The sequence below is a fragment of the Schistocerca serialis genome, chromosome 1 (genome assembly GCF_023864345.2).
Source record: "Schistocerca serialis cubense isolate TAMUIC-IGC-003099 chromosome 1, iqSchSeri2.2, whole genome shotgun sequence".
Lineage (NCBI taxonomy): Eukaryota > Metazoa > Arthropoda > Insecta > Orthoptera > Acrididae > Schistocerca > Schistocerca serialis.
In genome coordinates, this window is record NC_064638.1 from 513,235,380 (window position 1) to 513,256,485 (window position 21,106).

Here is a 21,106-nt window from a genome sequence, read left to right on the forward strand (position 1 = left end):
TGCATTCAAACGGACTAGGGCAATTCCAGCAGGACAATGTGACACCTCACATTTGTTACATAGTGGCTCCCGGTACACTCATCGGAGTTTAAACACTTCCGTTGGCCACCATACTTCCCAGACATGAACATTATTGGGCATATCAGGGATGCCTTGCAACGTGCTGTGCAAAAGAGATCTGCAACCCCGCGCACTCTTAAGGATTTATGGACATCCCTGCAGGATTCATGGTGACAATTTCCTTGTGAACTACTTCGGACATTAGTCGAGTCCATGCCAAGTCTTGTTGCAGCACTTATGGTTGCCCGCGGGGACTCAGCACGATATTAGGCAGGTGTACCAGCTCTTCAGTGTATATTTTATAGTGGCCAAGCCATCTTTACAGTCTGATCCCGACCCTTTCTTTAAAATTTGGGAAGTTTCGCAAAAAAGATAGTCATGGATTAAACCGCAGTAGAGAAGCGGGAAGCTACGAACAAATAGAACGAGAGAAAAGATTATGAAAAACACTGGAAATGGGGGGGGGGGGTGGGGGTGGGAGGAGGAGAGAGACGAGTTATATGATATCAAAAGCCATTGTGCGCTATTTATAAACATAACGTTTGGAATGTAAAAAATCATAAAAATCTTATAAACAAGGTTTGTGTCTTTAGTCTTTATTGGAACTTTTTAAAATATTTCATTTTTTTAATTTTTAAAAATTAATAATTTTTAAGATTTTTTCTGTTATGTTTTTCTGTTATGTTTATCAATGGTTCACAATAGGTTCTAGGCTATGTCAGCTATTCAATCGACATTTGCTATCTTTATTAATATGTTTATTTTTGTACAGCCATTTCCAAACCGTTTCCTTAAAGTTCACTGGATGTTACTTACACTTCCGCATGTGCACTGCTTCCCTCGAGGCCTTTGTTTTGATGTCCTCTCAGTTCGTGTATGTCGGTCACAGTGTTCCGTCCCGGCGAGGCTTCAGTTGAAGGACTGTTTACATTATAACATTATAACATGCTTATTACGACAAAGAAGCCTTATAGTCTGTACGACCCAAAAGGAGTTATTTACGTCTATCAGCTAAGGGATAGTGTCCCGAAGACAGTCCAATGATGGTCGGCCGGCGTGTCATTGCCAGTAATACTGGACGTGCATGCGGTCATCGCACCGCTCTCTCAGCCGTTGTCAGCTTTCCGAACCTTGGAGATGCTGCATATCGTTCACGTACCTCCTCGACTGACTTCATTACACTGAGTATATACAGTTCCAGTCCTTACTTAACTAAAAGTTCATGGTAGAGCGAAGAAACGAACACGGATTCTGCGCGCGGTAGTCAGGCACGCTGACGGCGCATCTCTCTATCTGGACAGTTGTGTATACAGAATAAGACAGGAGAACATTAACCCAGGTGGTCTTCTCAGACATGATTTCCTGTATTTGTATTACTTTATTCCGAAAACCACAACGCGAGGTATACGGTGGGTGGATAAAAATACGAAAATATTAAGAGCACAACACATGATGTAGGAAAACCGTTAGTATTCAAAATAGCTTCCGCTTGTCTCGGAATGGTTAAAAACAGATCCCGTATGGCTTTCAAGCGAATCTTTTACCCCTATTCTTGCAAAATATTGGCAAGTTCAGGTAAAAATATGGACGTGCATAGCGATCATGACCCATTATCCCCAAAGCAGACCACGAACGCGCAGTACCATAGACATCTTATGAGTTTGGTGGCCAGGGAAGATGCGACAAGTACACAAGACCGGCCCTGGACGATACGAGCCGTATGAAGAGGGCACCTGTCGTCTTTGAACAGAACGTCGGGAAACATACATGGTACCACTGGAAGGATCTGATCAGCCAAAACTGTCACGTAATCTTGACAGTAATGTGACCTTGCAGAGTAACTACGGAATACTAGTTTATGACTGCCCAAATCAACTTCAGAGCGCCGCTATGTTCCACTGTTGGGACCTAAACTCGGCCAGATGTTGTAAACAGTGTGAAACAAGACTCATCTGACCAAATGAAAGTCTTCCATCACCCCGAAGACCAGGTTTTATGGCTTGGGCAGCACGTTTCCTGATAAAGGAATTTGCATCACTGATGTATGGTTTTGCAGTTCCAGCTCGCCCTGCTATTATCTGCTTATAGAGCTTCTTTCGAGTTGCTCTATCGCTGGCAGTTCAGCAGCTGTCGTCTTCTTATTTTTCATGGCAGTCCCCTTCAATGACAGTCCGACACGATCACTCAACATACATTTTCGTCCGCTTTGTGACTTAGCAGACGATGCTTTTCCGCTTTCCATGTATGTGCTGTAAATAATCGGCACGGTGCCTCTTGAAACGCGAAATACTTCGGCTACCTTGGCCACGGAAGCACGCACCACACGAGCACCGACAATATGCGCACGTTTGAATGCACTTAGGTTCGACATAAAGCACTAATTACGCAGAACACTGTTCTGACCATGATTGACACTTGCAACGAACTTAGGACACTGCACGGGTACTGTTCATGAGCAAAAACAACAGCGAAACCCGTACGCTTCGTTAGAATGTGCATTTACGTTCAAGCATGCATTTCTCACAATGTTTCCATGTTTTAGTGCAGCACCAGAACAATAGTAGCAGTAGAGTCGACTCTTCGTATACGGGTTCTTCAAACTGAATCAAAAGCTTTATGCGAGAATAACATCTTCTTTCCAGAATGACATTTTCACTCTGCAGCGGAGTGTGCGCTGATATGAAACTTCCTGGCAGATTAAAACTGCGTGCCCGACCGAGACTCGAACTCGGGACCTTTGCCTTTCGCGGGCAAGTGCTCTACCAACTGAGCTACCGAAGCACGACTCACGCCCGGTACTCACAGCTTTTCTTCTGCCAGTACCTCGTCTCCTACCTTCCAAACTTTACAGAAGCTCTCCTGCGAACCTTGCAGAACTAGCACTCCTGAAAGAAAGGATATTGCGGAGACATGGCTTAGCCACAGCCTGGGGGATGTTTCCAGAATGACATTTTCACTCTGCAGCGGAGTGTGCGCTGATATGAAACTTCCTGGCAGATTAAAACTGCGTGCCCGACCGAGACTCGAACTCGGGACCTTTGCCTTTCGCGGGCAAGTGCTCTACCAACTGAGCTACCGAAGCACGACTCACGCCCGGTACTCACAGCTTTACTTCTGCCAGTACCTCGTCTCCTACCTTCCAAACTTTACAGAAGCTCTCCTGCGAACCTTGCAGAACTAGCACTCCTGAAAGAAAGGATATTGCGGAGACATGGCTTAGCCACAGCCTGGGGGATGTTTCCAGAATGACATTTTCACTCTGCAGCGGAGTGTGCGCTGATATGAAACTTCCTGGCAGATTAAAACTGCGTGCCCGACCGAGACTCGAACTCGGGACCTTTGCCTTTCGCGGGCAGAAGTAAAGCTGTGAGTGCCGGGCGTGAGTCGTGCTTCGGTAGCTCAGTTGGTAGAGCACTTGCCCGCGAAAGGCAAAGGTCCCGAGTTCGAGTCTCGGTCGGGCACGCAGTTTTAATCTGCCAGGAAGTTTAACATCTTCTTTGTTCCAGGGATTCCCATTTAAGTTCTGGAGCATCAGTGTTACACTTTCGTATCGGCGGTACCTGCCAGTTGTGGCTGTTATCTGTGTGTCCTTCCATATCGGTTGTCATTTATACTTGGTAAGGGCTTCAAACGCTGGAATAGCACTCTAGAGCTTGGTGCACTAGTGTCTTATATCCAATTTACTTTACAGATCTACTACATTTTCGCACTGTCAGTCTTAGTGTCAGTAATGCCTGGCGTGTTCTTACATTTCTACGGATTCCCAAACTGATCTTCCCCGAGCTCGGCTTCTAACAATATTTCCATTCGTCTGAAAAGAATTCGTGTTAGTATTTTGCAGCCGTGACTGTTTAAACTGATAGTTTGCTAATTGCTTTCTTGGGGATTGGAATTATTACATTCTTATTAAAGTCTGAGGGTATTTCGCCTGTCACATACATCTTGCTCACCAGATGGTAGAACTTTGTCATGGCTGGCTCTCCCAAGGCTATCAGTAGTTCTAATGGAATGTTGCCCACTCCCGGGGCCTTGTTTCTACTTCCATCTTCAGTGCTTTGTCAAATTGTTCACAGAGTATCATATCTTCCATTTCATCTTCATCTACGTCCTCTTCCATTTCCATAATCCTGCCCCCAAGTACATCGCTCTTGCATAGATCCTCTATATATTCCTTTCATCTTTCTGATTTCCTTTCTTTGCTTGGAATTGGTTTCCCATCTGAACTCTTGATACTCATACAGGTGTTTCTCTTTTCTCCAAAGGTCTCTTTAATTTTCCTGTAGGCAGTATCTAGCTTACCCCCAGTAATATATGCCTTTACATCCTTACATTTGTCCTCTAGCCATCCCTGCTTAGCCATTTTCCACTTCCTCATTTTTGAGACGTTTGTATTCCTTTTCGCCCTCCTCATTTACTGCACTTTCTTACTCTCTCTTTTCATCAATTAAATTCAATAACTCTTGTGTTCATCAAGGATTTCTACTCACCCTCGTCTTTTTATCTACTTGATCCTCTGCTGCCTTCACTATTTCATCTCTCAGAGCTACCCATTCTTCTTCTACTGTAGTTCTTTCTCCCATTCTTCTCAATGGTTCCTTTCTGCTGTCTCTGAAACTCTCTACAACCTCTGGATCTTACAGTTTGTCCAAGACCCACCCACTTAAATTACCACCTTTTAGCAGTTTCTTCGATTTAATTACAGTTCATATCCAATAAATTGTGGTAAATGAAATGAAATGTCGTCTGGCTAAGGCCTCCCGTCGGGTAGACCGTTCCCCTGATGCAGGTCTTTCGATTTGACGCCATTTCGGTGACCTGCGCGTCGAGGGGGATGAAATGATGATGATTAGGACAACACAACACCCAGTCCCTGAGCGGAGAAAATCTCTGACCCAGCCGGGAATCGAACCCGGGACCTTAGGATTGACATTCCGTCACGCTGACCACTCAGCTACCGGGACCGGACAATAAATTGTGGTCAGAATCCAGTTCTGCCTCTGGAAATGTCTTACGATTCAAAACTTGACCGCGCTGGGTAGCCGTGCGGTCTAGGGCGCCTTGTGTCGGTTCGCGCAGCTCCCTCGGTCCGAGGTTCGAGTCCTCCCTCGGGCATGGATGTTTGTGTTGTCCTTAGCGAAAGTTAATTTAAGTTAGATTAAGTAGTGTATAAGCTTAGGGACCGATGACCTCAGTAGTTTGCTCCCATAAGGTCTTATCACAAAGTAAAAAAAAATTCAAAACTGGTTTCCTAAAGCTCTGTCTTAGCATTAATAATCTATCTGCAACCTTCCAGTGTCACCAAGCCTCTTCCACATATACAACAGTCATTCATAATTGTTAAACCAAGTGTTAGCTATGATTAAGTTATGCTCCGTGCAAAATTCTACCAGAAGGCTTCCTCTTTCATTCTTTATCCCCAGTCCATATTCACCTACTACTTTTCCTTCTCTCCCTTTTTCTACTATTGAATTCCTGTCGACCACGACTATTAAATTTGCGTCTCCCCTCACTACCTGAATAAATTGTTTTATCGCATCATACATTTCTTCAATCTCTTCATCATCTGCGGAGCTAGTAGGCATATAAATTTGTACTACTGTGGTAGGCGTGGACTTCGTGTCTATCTTGGCTACAATAATGCGTTCACTATACTGTTCATAGTAGCTTACTCATGCTCCTATTTTTTATTCATTATTAAACCTATTTCTGCATTAGCCCTATTTGATTTTGTGTTTATAACTTAGTATTCACCTGATTAGAAATCTTGTTCCTCTTGCCGCCGAACTTCACTAATTTCCACTATCTCTAACTCTAACCTATCCATTTCCCTTTTTAAATTTTCTAACCTACCTGCCCGATTAAGGGACCTGACATTCCACGCTCCGATCCGTAGAACACTAGTTATCATTCTCCTGATAACGATGTCCTTCTGAGTAGTTCCCGCCCGGAGATCCGAATGGGGGACTATTTTACCTCCAGAGTATTTTACCCATGAGGACGCCATCATCGTTTAACCGTACAGTAAAGCTGGATGCCCTCAGGGAATGTTACAATTGTAATTTCCCCTTGCTTTCAGCCGTTTGCAGTACCAGCACAGCAAGGCCGTTTTGGTTAATGTTACACGACTAATTCAGTCAATCATCTAGACTGTTGCTCCTATAACTACTGAAAAGGCTGGTGTCCCTCTTCAGGAAGCACACCTTCGTCTGGCCTGTCAGTAGATACCCCTCCGTTATGGTTGCACCTACGGTACGGCTATCTGCATCGCTGAGGCACGCAAGTCTCCCCACTAACGGCAAGGTCCATTGTTCATGGGGGGGGGGGGGGGGGGACATGGGGACATTCAGCCTATAAATATGATACACAGGCTGAAGAAAACTTCGCGCAATCGGACTTCGCAGCGTGATTCCTCATATACCAGCAATACAGAAATGTCACTCACAATTCTTCCTGTGCATATTATCGGCGGTAAATGAAGGTTAAAGATTGGCAGCCTGGCAACACTGTAACCATATGTACTAGAACTACCTCTGTCAGCAGATATGAGTACTGCTGTGCCGTTGGTGCAGTGGATAGCATTTTGGGTTCACATGGAGGAGGCCGAGGATTCGACTCTACCTTGAGGCGTATTTGTTTTTATTTGCTAAATATCGTCTGCGTGGTACGAATATGGCCTCTTAATCGTCATACTGCGATTACAATGAGTCTTATAGAAAACGTTTGCACTTACGTATTACGAACACAGAAGTAGACGTACAATCGTTTTCATTGGTCAGCCTTTAAAGAAGCCACTTCATCTACTAGGTTACAAGCCCGTTTCCTGTTAAGCCTTCCCTCCCCCCCCCCCCCCCCCCCCCCACTCACAATAGTCCCATCCATTAGTACAAACTATTATTCTTACCACTTCCAGGTCCATTTTATTTCGTTAGGGCTTTACGTGACCAATAGGACTAGCAAGGTGCTTTGCAAAAACTCCTAATTTCCAAACTTGGTTACCATTTGTATTTATTATCACCATGGAACCACTAATTATCCCCTTCAACACTGAGTCTGATAAGACATGCTGTTTAGTAAGCATTTTCATGCGTTAGTATTATTATTATTATTCTAATATAATCGATGGAAATGTGGAAACATCACGTCCATTACCGTTTGTGAAACAGTACAATTCAAAAACGAACATTTCACAGTTAACTGTGTTGGGATGAATGATGCAAAGCAAAAGCTGTACGAGAAGTGATGTCCGTTACGTGGCATAACCCTCTGAGACTAATGACGTGTTTACACTCTATGGTTCTATGCGCTCTTCGCCAGACGGGGACTAGTTGATAGGGGAGTAAAGCGGCCGTGACAGACTCCATGTACATTCCTACACACTTCATATTCTCTCCTTGTGTCATTCTAAAACAGTATGGCATACACAGACGATGAATGTGTGGATATGCTTGTGGTCCTTGACGCATCTGGCAACCAGGCTGGTGTTGCCGCTGGTGAATATGCTACAAGATATCCTGGGCGACGTCATACAGCGAGAAATGTGTTTCACCGTCTGGAGCTTCGCCAGGCTCTCTCCTTCCACCAACGCGTAACGGAGGTCGTCAACGGACTCACCGTACTCCAGCTGCTGAGGAAGCTATTCTGTAGGTCATACACCAAGGATCCCAGCAAAGTATGCGTAGCTTAGGAAGGAAGCTGCGTGTCTCGCAACGCATGTTCGTTGACTTGCTGCATTAGCGTGGGCTGTACCCCTATCATTATTCTTTAACGCAACACCTGTGTCCTGCAGATCGCCGTCTCCAGGTGCATTTCTGTGAATGGTTCCAGCAACAACATGAAGCCAACGACGACTTCACAAATACTGTAATACAGTCGAATGAAGCAGCGTTTACTCGTGAAGGTTGCTTTAGTATGCATAATGCCCAAGACTGGTGTGACGTTAACCCACACGTCACCCGCGACTATGGATATCAAGTTCGCTTTGGCATCAACGTCTGGGCCGGAATATCGGGAGATAGGTGATCCGATACTAGTTGCCTGACCGGTTCACTGCACGGAGTTATATGCATTCTTCTGAAACCATTTGGCTAATGAACTGAAAGATGCTCCACTTCACGTTCTGCAGAGCTTATGGTTCCAATATGATGGTGCACCTCCACACTTTGGAATTAATGAGCGGGAGGGCCTTTAGACAGAACATTTCCAGGGAAGTGGCTCCGACTGGGAGGTCCATTTGCATGGCTTTCGTCTAACCTAAATCCTCTGGATTTCTATCTGTGGAGATACTTCAAAGAGCACGTGTATCCTACTCCACCATAACACGTGAGAAGAGTCCAGAGCTGTATGATCCGGCGGGTCGCGCAATGTTTGGACGTACAGGGGGATCGCTTTGTGCGTCTGCTCTAAGGACAACATATTCTTTTGTAAACGTCGTGAGCCATTAACATGGAAATTATTATTTTCACTGATTGATAATGTGTTACGTCTGAGGCGGCTTGTCACGGTCCGGGCGGCTCCCCCTCGCCCCCCCCCCCCCCCCCCGGGGATTCGAGTCCTCCCTAGCGCATGGGTGTGTGTGTTGTCTTTAGCGTAATTTAGTTTCAGTTAGTCAGTTAGATTAGGTAGTGCGTAAGCTTAGGTACCGATGACCTCAGCAGTTTGGTCCCATAAGACCTTACCACAAATTTACAAATTTTGTTACATCTGAGCGGACTTACTGCATGTAGTAAAAACGACTAGTAGATGTTGAGTTATTTAACTGTGCAGTCATTTTTAGCACCTCGAAATCGATATTATTTTTGTACTTATTCTGTCCTATGAAAATGTCATTTGTTGCGACTGTCTATTTTTAAATTGTCTGGCCATGTTTTCGTTATGTTCACCGACAAAAGACACTGTACCATGTTAATGTCCGATACGTGTAGCTTAAGAAATTGTGTACACTGCACTATTATATGGCATAATGAAACTGCCAAATTAAAACAGAGACGCCTCGACCCACAATCTAACCTTCGACCCTTGTATGCTAACACAAAGCGCAATGCGGAACACCAAGTGCACAGCACTGCTCGTTTTATTTGACTGAGGTAGTTGTATTACATTTAATTACAATGTTGCCAGATTTCCAGTCTTTAACGTCCATTTACTGCCGGAGATATGCACAATCCTTAATTTTGTAGGGGTCATTTTTGTGTTACTAGTATGTGATGATGATGTTTGGTTTGCAGGGCGCCCAACTGCGCGGTAATCAGCGCCCGTACGAAGTTCCAATTTTTATACAGTCCAATTTTTTACTCAGTCCAATCTAGCCACTGCCACGAATGATGATGATGATGATGATGGAATGATGAGGACAACACAAACACCCAGCCCCGCGCAGAGAAAACCCAAACCCGGCCGGCAATCGAACCCGGGACCCCGTGATCCAGAGGCAGCAACGCTAGCCACTAGACCACGAGCTGCGGAGTGTAGTATGTGAGGAATCGCGCTGTGAAGTCTGGTTGCGCGAATTTTTGTTCACTCTGTATATTATATTTATGGGCCTAATGTTATAGTATGTAGATTTTCTGCTAATAAATTATCATCTTAAATTCATCCAGTGAGGAGCAGTAAAGCCCTCTCCCTAAAAGAAGAAAAAAAAGCCCTTGTAACATAAAAATACTTTAGATAAAAAAATTCATCTTCGTCGAGTATAAAACAGATTAATTAGTCTACGGTTAATATTCTTTGCTTGAGTGCCTGTCTAATAATTTCGTCAGTATAATCAACAGTTTCATAAGTCCAGATTTTCGTCAGTATCGTCATCCTGGGTAAGATCGGTAAATGTACAGAAAGAACAGTTGTAAGGTAATGCGTTTTCTAATCACAATTACAATTACAAAAAATCTGTGAACCATAATGAATTTCAATAAAAACGAACTCGCTTTCACAATAACGCATATAACCTCTACTTCTCCTCCTCCTCCTCCTCCTCCTCCTCCTCCTCCCTCGATAACTATAACGAAAAACAAAGAGATGGAGCATTTTCCCACAGACAAGCGGAGAATAGAAGGTTCTTATGAAATGCAGACTACTGATTAATTACGTAGGTCAGGTAACAAATGAAAGGGCAGAGCATCGACTCGTAGACAAAAAAAAAAAAAAATTATGGGATAGCTCGATAAGATACTTCCTGAGATGTCATAAACAGAAAATTTAGAAATTTTGTGATGGAATTAAGTGTGGATGGTAAAAGATTATAGCTAGAGACCAATTCTTGAATATGGCGTATTGAGAATCAGTTCTCTCACCCTCTGCTGCTACCACTGTCTTTGCTCTGCTCAGAGTTAAAACAGACACTGGACTTAGAGCGTTGTATGACGACCCACTATTTTTATTAGAGATTCATATCCACGACGTAAAAATAGGCTTGTAACCAATATTTTATGATTTTGAAAGCAATAGTTCAGGAGCTATTTGAAAGTGATCGATATTTAAAAATGAAATCGAGAATCTGTATACAATTCAGCTACGAATACCAAATTTCGTATGATGGTTTAGTTACAGTTACATTTACAGTGTGTAGTCTCTGAGTTTTTGTGCTAATGAACTATCGTTTTGAAATGCTTCAGCTGCAGGCTTTAAGTAACTTTCGCAACAGAGGCACATCGCGTATGCGTAAAGCAAAAGGTCTGAAACTCTCAACAGAAAAAGAATTAAACGTAGTTGATTACCAGGATTTGTGTTAAATTATACCGAAAATTGGCTATGCCATGTGCGATTCAATCAAAGCTGCACGCAATTTCGGAGTATGTGACGCTTTCACGGAGTGACACTTGTACGGAGAGGGACTGTATTGACGTTTGTACAGGGTCCAGGACACTGCAGGTTGTGGACAGGATGTCCCAGAGATAGAATACCAAGGCCTATCCTCCTATCTGCGACGTATTCTGGAGGAGGCTAAAACCCATTTCCTGCATAATGTTCCCTGTCTCCGCACCAGTCTTGTATTTTCTGAATAAAAATCTACTCACGGTCTTCTTGAGGAGGTGCAGTGGTAGGAATACCTGATTGTAAGCTGGTGTCTATTTCCTTGGAGCTTTTTGATTTGTATTGAGCGGGACTTCAGTGTATTCGTTCCAACGACTTGCTGCCAGTTTTTTCGTTTCAGTCTTCCTCGAGATTTTGCGACTTGTTTTTCCCAGTTTGTTTTACCAAGGTCGGAGTAAAGATGGTTCTGCTTGATGGTGATAGAAATCAACAATTATTTTGGCATCTTTCGGTGTGCAACAGTTCCTTAAGCAGTCCTTACTTCATGCATTTTTTACCTGGAATACAGCCAAATCGGTTTGGGATCTAAGAGTGAACATTCCAGAGATGTGACATGGCTATTAAATTTATGCTTGAAGAATGAAGTTTAAGCGTGCAGTCTATCCTTCAAATGGAGAGTAGCAGTTTTCAAATGGATGAAAGGTAGCATGATGATCGGGTTACGAGCTTCAAAGGGGTAAGACACATCAACATCAACGTATCACTGCAGGATGCCAAATCTATATGTTAGGTGTATGTGATGCAGATGTGGACTATGACCAAAATTTATTACTTATGAACTGTAGATTAAAACTGAAGAAACTGCAAAAAGGCAAGAATTTAAGAAGATGGGACTTGGATAAACTGAAAGAAGCAGAGATTGTAGAGGGTTTCAGAGCGATCATTAGGGAACGACTGACAAGAACAGGGGAAAGAAATACAGTAGAAGAAGAATGGGTAGCTTTGAGAGGTGAAATAGTGAAGGCAGCAGAGGATCAAGAAGGTAAAAAGACGAGGGCTAGTAGAAATCCTTTGGTAACACAAGAAATATTGAATTTAATTGATGAAAAGAGAAAATATAAAAATGCAGTAAATGAAGTAGGCAACAAGGAATACAAATGTCTCAAAAATGAGATCGACAGGAAGTGCAAAATGGCTCCAAGACAAACGTAAGGATGTAGAGGCATATATCACTAGGGATAAGATATACAGGGTGGTCCATTGACAGTGACCAGGCCAAATATCTCACGAAATAAGCATCGAACGAAAAAACTACAAAGAACGAAACTCGTCTAGGTTGAAGGGGGAAGCCAAATGGCGCTATGGTTGGCCCGCTAGATGGCACTGCCGTAGGTCACACGGATATCAACTGTGTTTTTCTAAATAGGAACCCCCATTTTTTATTACATATTCGTGTAGTACTTCAAACTAAACCAGTTTCCTACTTTGTAGTTTTTTCGTTTGACGTTTATTTCGGGAGATATTTGGTCTGGTTACAATCAATGGACCACCCTGTATACTCCCTACAGGAAAGTTAGAGAGACCTTTGTAGAAAAGAGAACTACTTGTATGAATATCAAGAGCTCAGATGGAAAACCAGTTCTAAGTAGAGAAGAGAAATCAGAAAGGTGGAAGGAGTATATAGAGGATTTATACAAGGGAGATATTGAGCAAGCAGTAAAGGAAACAAAAGAAGAATTTTGAGTAGGAATTAAAATCAATGGAGAAGAAACAAAAACTTTGAGGTTTGACGACGACACTGTAATTCTGTTAGAGACCGCAAAGGACCTGGACGAGCAGTTAAATGGAATGGACAGTGTCTTGAAAGGATGATATAAGATGAACATCAACAAAAGTAAAACGAGAATAATGGAATGTAGTCGAATTAAATCAGGTGATGCTGAGGGAATTAGATTAGAAAATGAGACACTTAAAGTAGTAGATGAATTTTGCTACTTGGGGAGAAAAATACCTGCTGATGGCCAAAGTAGAGAGGATATAAATTGTAGATTGGCAATGGCAAAGAAAGTGTTTCTGAAGAAGAGATATTTGCTAACATCGAGTATAGATTTAAGTGTCAGGAAGCCTTCTGAAAGTATTCGTATGGAGTGTAGTCACGTATGGAAGTAAAGCATTGATGATAAACAGTTTAGACAGGAAGAGAATAGAAGCTTTCGAAATGTGGTGCTACAAAAGAATGCTGAAGATTAGATGGGTAGATCACGTAAGAAATGTGGAGGTGCTGAATAGAATTGGGGAGAAGAGGAATTTGTGGCACAACTTGAAGAAGGGATCGGTTGGTAGGACACGTTCTGAGGCATGAAGGGATCATCAATTTAGTATTGGAGGGTAACGCGGAGGGTAAAAATTGTAGAGGGAGACCAAGAGGTGAATACACTAAACAGATTCTGAAGGATGTAGGTGCCGTAGTTGCTCGGAGATGAAGAAGCTTGCACAGGATAGAGTAGCATGTAAAACTGCACTAAACCAACCTGTGGACTGAAGACCACAACAACAACATGTGATGTTGTCTTGATAAGCCTAGTGTTCTATTAATATACTTTAAAACTTTGAAAACAACAAAAAAATTCGTTTTACAGCAACATTACAATAGATTCGATGAAAACATTATCCTCACTCGGAAGGTGTACAGCGAGAAGCCGATGTACAAAAATTTTTAAAAAAAAGAGAAAGAAAAGCCCTCTTTTACGCGATGTGACAAAAGACATTATTCACCATATGGGAGCAGAGAAATAAACGTCTCAATAATTTGGCAACGTTTTCGCTATGAAAATTCATTTTTGTTTTCAGAAGGAACACTCAGTGAATGAATCTGCAGTTAGATCAAGTTACCATACTCCTTTATTGTTTGTAAAGAGTTGCGCAGTTTAATTGTTTTTTGGTTTATGTTGACAGTGTGAAAACACGACAACAGTTAGAACTTGTACGTATATACTATGACGTTTACGTGATTATTTTCATAGTAAAATGAGTTTCGTATCCTTCTGTTTCCTCACTGTAAATTTTCACGACTTTACAAGTTTGCAGCTACGATTATGTCGATGTTTAGACTTACATGTACACGCTACCTTTTTACATAATGAAGATAATTAAATCCACTCACAGAAGCTCACAGGCAGACTTCAACTTAAGAGCGTCTTCGAATTAGCATTATTCGAAAAGTTGTGCCAGAGATTGGTCCTTAAGTGATAAGCAAAAGTTGTAATAATTGACGACATTCTGTGATTTTATATTTATGATTTAGATAAAAAGTTATCGAAATATAAATTTGTGAGTTTAAATTTAGTCCTGGAACGTCAGTCATCATATGGCTGTAAAAGTCGTAAGAAATACCACGTACCTTACTTAGTCACCTCCCGTTCTTTGCGTCATCAAAACAGTAAACGGGATGTTGAATTTCACTGTCTGTTCTCATTATGTTGAATTTAACTGTCAGTTCTCACTAATACAACAGTCTTGAAAATAAATTACTCACGAAACGCATTAATGTTCCACTCTGAAGCGATAAGTGGTTGCTCACCGCTGTGATGTGAGTCCGAGCCAGCTCGCCCGAGCAGCTGCGCTGAACTGCTGAACTTCCTAGAAGTACGACTGTACCTGCGAAAAGCCGGTTAACCCGGCAAGAGCGCCATGCTTCGTGTAAGTGCCGCAATCTTCCAACCCTCAGTTTCGATCATAAAGCAATTTGAGTAAGAACTTTCGCCTATGCATGATCAGCGTTTGATACTAGATCATAAACTGAGCACTGTTCTGCGAGGTTATTGCTCTGTGCACAAACAATTGATGTGTCTTAGCTTAGGTCACTACTGCCTCCTTGTTTGGCACCAAGACGCTGAGTGGAAACCCCATTCCAAAAGGAAGTGATTTAAAGATTCTGAACATTTTACTGCTCTTGAAGTGTATCGCGGGTATGAAAGAGCAGCTTCTGTTCCATTATGACAAACTGATTGACTGTTACAGTGATTTATTATTTATGTTGTATTCAGTTTACCCACAAACTACGATTCAATCCTAATTCAATTTTATTAAGACAGATACATTAATCATAACTTGGATGTCTGTTTGAGCTGTTTCGAATACAGAAGTATTGAAGATAAAGCGGAAAGTGTATTAAACTGATATGCTTCCGCTGTGAGTGATACCATAAAATGACAAACGATGTTTACTGTAAGTCAAAGCTAACTGTGATTTATTGTATGAAGATTTAAAACAAAAATATAACCAAATTTATATCTAAGTACGGTATTTTTTTGTTTAGAGTCTTTATCCTTTCATTCCCCCTGTTATATGCTACAATGTTGTTGCATCATTACAGAGAAATGAAATTTGTTGATTATGATTATGATGAGGCAGATGTGTAAATACTGTTAGCAATTTTCTTTATGTTGTGTTGACACATGTGAGATGAAATTTAATGTTGAGACCGTACAATATTTGTGTATATGTTTGAACAAAATACCCGTTTACTTTATTCAGAGGCAAATATCTTTGAACATGACAACAATTTAAGTGAAACTCACGTAATTTTTTCCGAAATATTACATATCTTCTAACTTAGCGCCATTTTTACACATTCGGATGACTGACTGCCTCATTTTAATACTACACTGAGATTGCATGGAGAGTGGTATGGGAGAGAGAAGGGGAATGGTGACCGGGGGGAGGCGGAGGGGTAGGGATGTGGCTCGTCACTTGACGTCATTATAAGGGGATGAGGCTTGCCACAATCTCGGAGTGTGACGCCATTGCCCCTGCACGTAGGCAACACTCATTAGCCTTACTTCTCTCTCTAATTCATATCAAATTTAAATTTAACCTAAACTTGTCTTTACCCTTCTTGGATGGACAGCCGAATCTTCAAGTTGAGACAGTATTTCCACGATCCACCTGACTGTTGTCTTCCATTGCCACTCTGTATTTGATAAAGTTTGTCGAAATATTGTTTCTACCCAAATTTCTGGCTATAAACCAGAGAAAAGTGTCACAAGGTATTCTGCAGGGAAAGCTTGTGAAGCAACATTAAATTTTTACATGTTGCATGGAATTCGCCGATATCTGTGATTGGCCGGCCGGAGTGGCCGAGCGGTTCTAGGTGCTACAGTCTGGAACCGCGCGACCGCTACTGTCGCAGGTTCGAATCCTGCTTCGGGCATGGATGTGTGTGATGTCATTAGGTTAGTTAGGTTTAAGTAGTTCTAATCTGTGATTGTATTACGAAATGAACAAATAATACTTGATCATCTTCAGTTATGTTTATTTTCCAATATTTGTTAGCACAATGTGGTTCAACAGAACTATCCCATCATCAAGGGCTCAGTTGTTACTTATGTACCAGTTGTTAATTACGTGCTAACGTGAAGTGCACGAGATATCGATATAATCCTGCAATATTTGAGTAAAGAGATTGAGCTTATGCGTAATAGTGTACACTAAAATAAATTTCTCTTTTTACACAGGGCAACAACATTTTGGAACGTAACCTCACTGATACACCCAGTATCAAAGTTTTTCGTAGTTCATACGAATCTGTAACCTAATATAACGGTTTTTGGATTTCTAAACAACACGCATTGTACAGACCAAGTCAAATTTGTATCACAAGCATGGGGAAAGATATTCATATACTGCAGTGTTTACATACTCCCAATATGCTACAGATCCTATCCTCAGTCACCTACAGCGATGGGATGCTCTTCATAAGATTGTGCAATTTTAAGAGGGACAAGGTCAGGCAACGGATAACGTCTTATTAAGTGAAAACTACTAGGGGTATCCAAATAACGACGAAAGCATGTATACCATACCTCATACGGACATATTAATGAAGGGATGCATCACACTACTAAAGGAAGCTGATGATCACTGTGACAATCTGGTTTATTGCCAAAAGACATCGAAAAATTCATTTACCCACCTGTTCGGAGATTACACACACGTAATAAGTGGAGAAGGGATTGCAGATACGAAATACAGCCTCGGCTCAGACGGGTGGGTACATAAAAGTGTGACATGAAACTATATCACCAATATGGACAATGATTGTGGAAAATGGTAATGATTCAGAAAAGGTCCTAAGAAAAGCACAAACAAATACCAATACTCTCACCTAAGCGTACAATAGGTTAAACTAGCTGCCTGTGAAAATTAGATCTGTGAAATGAAAGCCTGAAGCAAATTAACTGACTTCACACTAATCTCATCTCGTTGGCTAAAGTGACAGCACATGTTTACTACTCTTCAGCTGTTCGAGGGTAGAAGATGGCTGCAGTGGTACTTGAAATCTCCAACTCAGCTTATTTGCTCTGCTCTAAGTTGGAAACATCTCTCTCTGCAACTACCTGCAACGACCAGGTGTAAGTACCTTCTACAATTGCCTTCAAGAAAATGTTTTATGCAATCCCCCCGAACAAGTGTGTTCTAACTTCACTATAGAAAACTTAGTTGGTTCTGTCAATGTTGGGATCTCGCTGGCCTACTGCGCAGACCTTGTGCGTTCTAACTAAAGATAATTTAATAACAAATTTTACGATTTTCTACTCTCTCAGATAATGTTGCGATTAAACAAGGTCAGTTTTCTCCCATAGCATGGGAAAGAACGCAGAAAATCTCTCCCATCACAAGACAGATTTTTACTTATGGCCAACCAAATGCAATCCACATAAACACGCACAGGAACTCACCCGCCCCCCCTCCCCCACTACTGGTATAATTACTGTGAGCCGACCACAGAGCCCCTTACCAGAGTTTGAACAAACGTTCCAGCAGGCCACACCTGGCTTAATGGGTGCTCTTACACTACACAGTCTTGTGTTTCTCAGCCAAAAAGGATTCCTTTTCGTTTCTTGCACACTATCTGGATTCCTCGACGCTCCTGCTGTGCTGATACGGCTAGCTGTCTGCCTCTGCTAATTGCATAAGTAATGGGTTTCAGCAGCAAACAGCTTTATGACTACTGCATTATGGTAAGTGAACTTTCCTTTTGCAAGCCAGTTAAAAGCGCCAAGGCTTCTGGAATAACAAGATTCCCTCACCATACCAAGTGGATAGGAGATACAGAAACAATTTGAAATGCGATCACTGCATATAGTTCTCATTTAGTATAAGTGATTTGGCTTCTCTGACCATTGTGATCTGCCCTTTGAATTACAAAACAGGTTAGGGGACAGTTTGGGAATAAACTGCAACATTACAATATATACAAGGAATGGCATTTGGGATACTGTAATAGTTTACAGCAACGTTCTACGCATGTACCACATTAAATTACAATTTTAATTACATCACCTATGCTATATTTAAATATAATGGGGGCGATCAACAAAGATTGAGACTGATTTTTTACTGCAACTTCCAGTAGTTTTCTGTCTGTGGCATTAACGTTTGTAAAGAGCAGGGCTTTATGTATAAAGTCCACGCAGCCATCTCTATAGACAGGTTGTTAGTAATGTTCTATACTGTAGATGTTCTTTGCATTTTGCATACGAAACAAGGGAGATGACGTGAGAGGAGCAGTAAAGCGAAATAAAATTTCGTATTCGTTTAAACATAGCGCTTTACGATCGGCTTCCCAGTCCTGACTTGTCATTGGTAGCTTGGTTAGAGCAGGGACGACGTGGTGGGGATAATGCAAAGCCGTGTAGTGTCCGTTTTCGCCTTTCATGCTGCCTATTTCTAGTAGCTTAGGTGGGAAAATTGTGTTAGCTACAATTTGTTAGGCACTTCGTAATATTCTGACAGTTGAAATTCTTTCTCTAGAGGCTCTAAGGCACAGAAATCAAATTTGTCTAGCTGTGGTAACCCTTAGTTTTCCATGGCGCCTTTCTTCAAGACTACCAAATTGTTGATAACGACTCCTCTTTCTCTAAATTAAACCTCTTCCAGTATTTAGAGCTCTTACACCATCAACTAGTGTTACCTGATTTTCAGTTATGCCAGTCGTCTCAAACATTTCATCTTGGTTTAAATGACGACGATCTTCCATATCATTAAATCTATTCTCAAGTGTTTATTACGATTTTACACAGTTATTAGTAACTCGTGTCTCCTGTTGAAAACACTCTTACTTAAATTTTGTAACAATACAAAATTACAGCATTGGTTACACCGTCCGAACACGCCTCGGAAGGCCGATCGGTGCCGACCGACCACCGTGTCACACTCAGCCGACTTGTGTCATCGGATTTGGAGGATCTTCAGGGTCAGCACACTCCACTGCCGGCCGTTGTCGTGACCTGGAGCCGCTACTACCCAGTCATGTATCTCCTCAATTAGCATCACGTGGCTAAGTGCACCCCAGTACGTCAGCAGCAGGGTGGGCCGGATGGTCACCCATACAAGTGTCAACCACGCCCGACAGTGCTTGACTACTATGGTGACATTTGACTTTCGTTCAGTTTTGTAACTTGGTCCATTTTTTCAATGTTTCCTATTTCTTGCTTGGTCCTTTAACAATGGTGACGTGTGTATTTGACAATAACGTGTCAGAAACTGATTAAGTGTTATTTTAGAAATCGTAATTAGTTAAGTGTTTGATGCAGCTGTTCTTCGTAGTAATTTTTTTATATCTTAGTGTCGCTGTTGTGGTCTTCAGTCCTGAATCTGGTTTGATTCAGCTCTCCATGCTACTCTATCCTGTGCAAGCTTCTTCATTTCCCAGTAGTTACTGCAACCTACATCCTTCTGAATCTGCTTAGCGTATTCATCTCTTGGTCTCCCTCTACAATTTTTACCCTCCACACTGCCCTCCAATGCTAAATTTGTGATCCCTTGATGCCTCAGGACATGTCCTACCAACCGGTCCTTTCTTCTTGTCAAGTTATGCCAGAAACTCCTCTTCTCCCCAATTCTATTTAATACCTCCTCATTAGTTATGTGATCTACCCATCTAATCTTCAGCATTCTTCTGTAGCACCACATTTCGAAAGCTTCTATTCTCTTCTTGTCCAAACTATTTATCGTCCATGTTTCACTTCCATACAAATACTTTCAGAAACGACTTCCTGACACTTAAATCTATACTCGATGTTAACAAATTTCTCTTCTTCAGAAACGCTTTCCTTGCCATTACCAGTCTACATTTTATATCCTCTCTACTTCGACCATCATCAGTTATTTTGCTCCCCAAATAGTAAAAATCCTTTACTACTTTAAGTGTCTCATTTCCTAATCTAATTCCCTCAGCATCACCCAACTTAATTTGACTACATTCCATTATCCTCGTTATGCTTTTGTTGATGTTCATCTTATATCCTCCTTTCAAGACACTGTCCATCCCGTTCAATAGCTCTTCCAAGTCCTTTGCTGTCTCTGACAGAATTACAATGTCATGGGCGAACCTCAAAGTTTTTGTTTCCTCTCCATGGATTTAATTACCTACTCCGAATTTTTCATTTGTTTCCTTTACTGCTTGCACAATATACAGATTGAATAACATCGGGGAGAGTCTACAACCCTGTCTCACTCCCTTCCCAACGACTGCTTCCCTTTCAAGTCTGTCGACTATTATAGCTGCCATCTGGTTTCTTTACAAATTGTAAATAGCCTTTCGCTCCCTGTATTTTACCCCTGCCACCTTTAGAATTTGAAAGAGAGTATTCCAGTCAATATTGTCAAAAGCTTTCTCTAAGTATACAAATGCTAGAAAAGTAGGTTTGCCTTCCTTAATCTTTCTTCTAAGGTAAGTCGTAAGGCCAGTATTGCCTCCTGTGCTACAACATTTCTACGGAATCCAAACTGATCTTCCCCGAGGTCGGCTTCTACCAGTTTTTCCATTCCTCTGTAAAGAATTCGTGTTAGTATTTTGCAGCTGTGACTTATTAAACTGATAGTTCGGTAATTATCACATCTGCCAACACCTGCTTTCTTTGGGATTGGCATTATTATATTCTTCTTTAAGTCCGAGGGTATTTCACATGTCTCATACATCTTGTTCACCAGAAGGTAGAGTTTTGTCAGGACTGGTTCTCCCAAGGCCGTCAGTAGTTCATCTTAGTACAGTAGTGAAATGCTGTTGATTAAGCTCTTTGAGAACTACTACAGCTTATGTTTTTACGACGTGTGAGTCACACGGAACTGCAATGTAGGGAGAACAATAAATAGTTTTGCCTGCACCTTGCGCGCATTGAGAGAATACCGAATTTTCGAGAACACCCGTAGAGAAGTTTCGTCTTGGGCGTCTGAGACGAACGACTCGGCCACCGAGGAAGGCGAGCGAAAATATAAATTGCAGCCGAGAGCTGAA

General features: G+C 41.8%; 3 non-coding genes across 3 annotated transcripts; 1 reads left to right on the forward strand and 2 right to left on the reverse strand.

Annotated features, from left to right (window-relative positions):
* Nucleotides 1-2,764: 2,764 nt before the first annotated feature.
* Nucleotides 2,765-2,841, reverse strand: Trnas-cga (transfer RNA serine (anticodon CGA)). The gene has a single exon. It is a non-coding gene; the product is annotated as a tRNA-Ser (tRNA).
* A 224-nt stretch (nt 2,842-3,065) lies between these two features.
* Nucleotides 3,066-3,142, reverse strand: Trnas-cga (transfer RNA serine (anticodon CGA)). Its single transcript has one exon. It is a non-coding gene; the product is annotated as a tRNA-Ser (tRNA).
* A 306-nt stretch (nt 3,143-3,448) lies between these two features.
* Trnas-cga (transfer RNA serine (anticodon CGA)) lies at nt 3,449-3,525 on the forward strand. The gene has a single exon. It is a non-coding gene; the product is annotated as a tRNA-Ser (tRNA).
* Nucleotides 3,526-21,106: the final 17,581 nt, after the last annotated feature.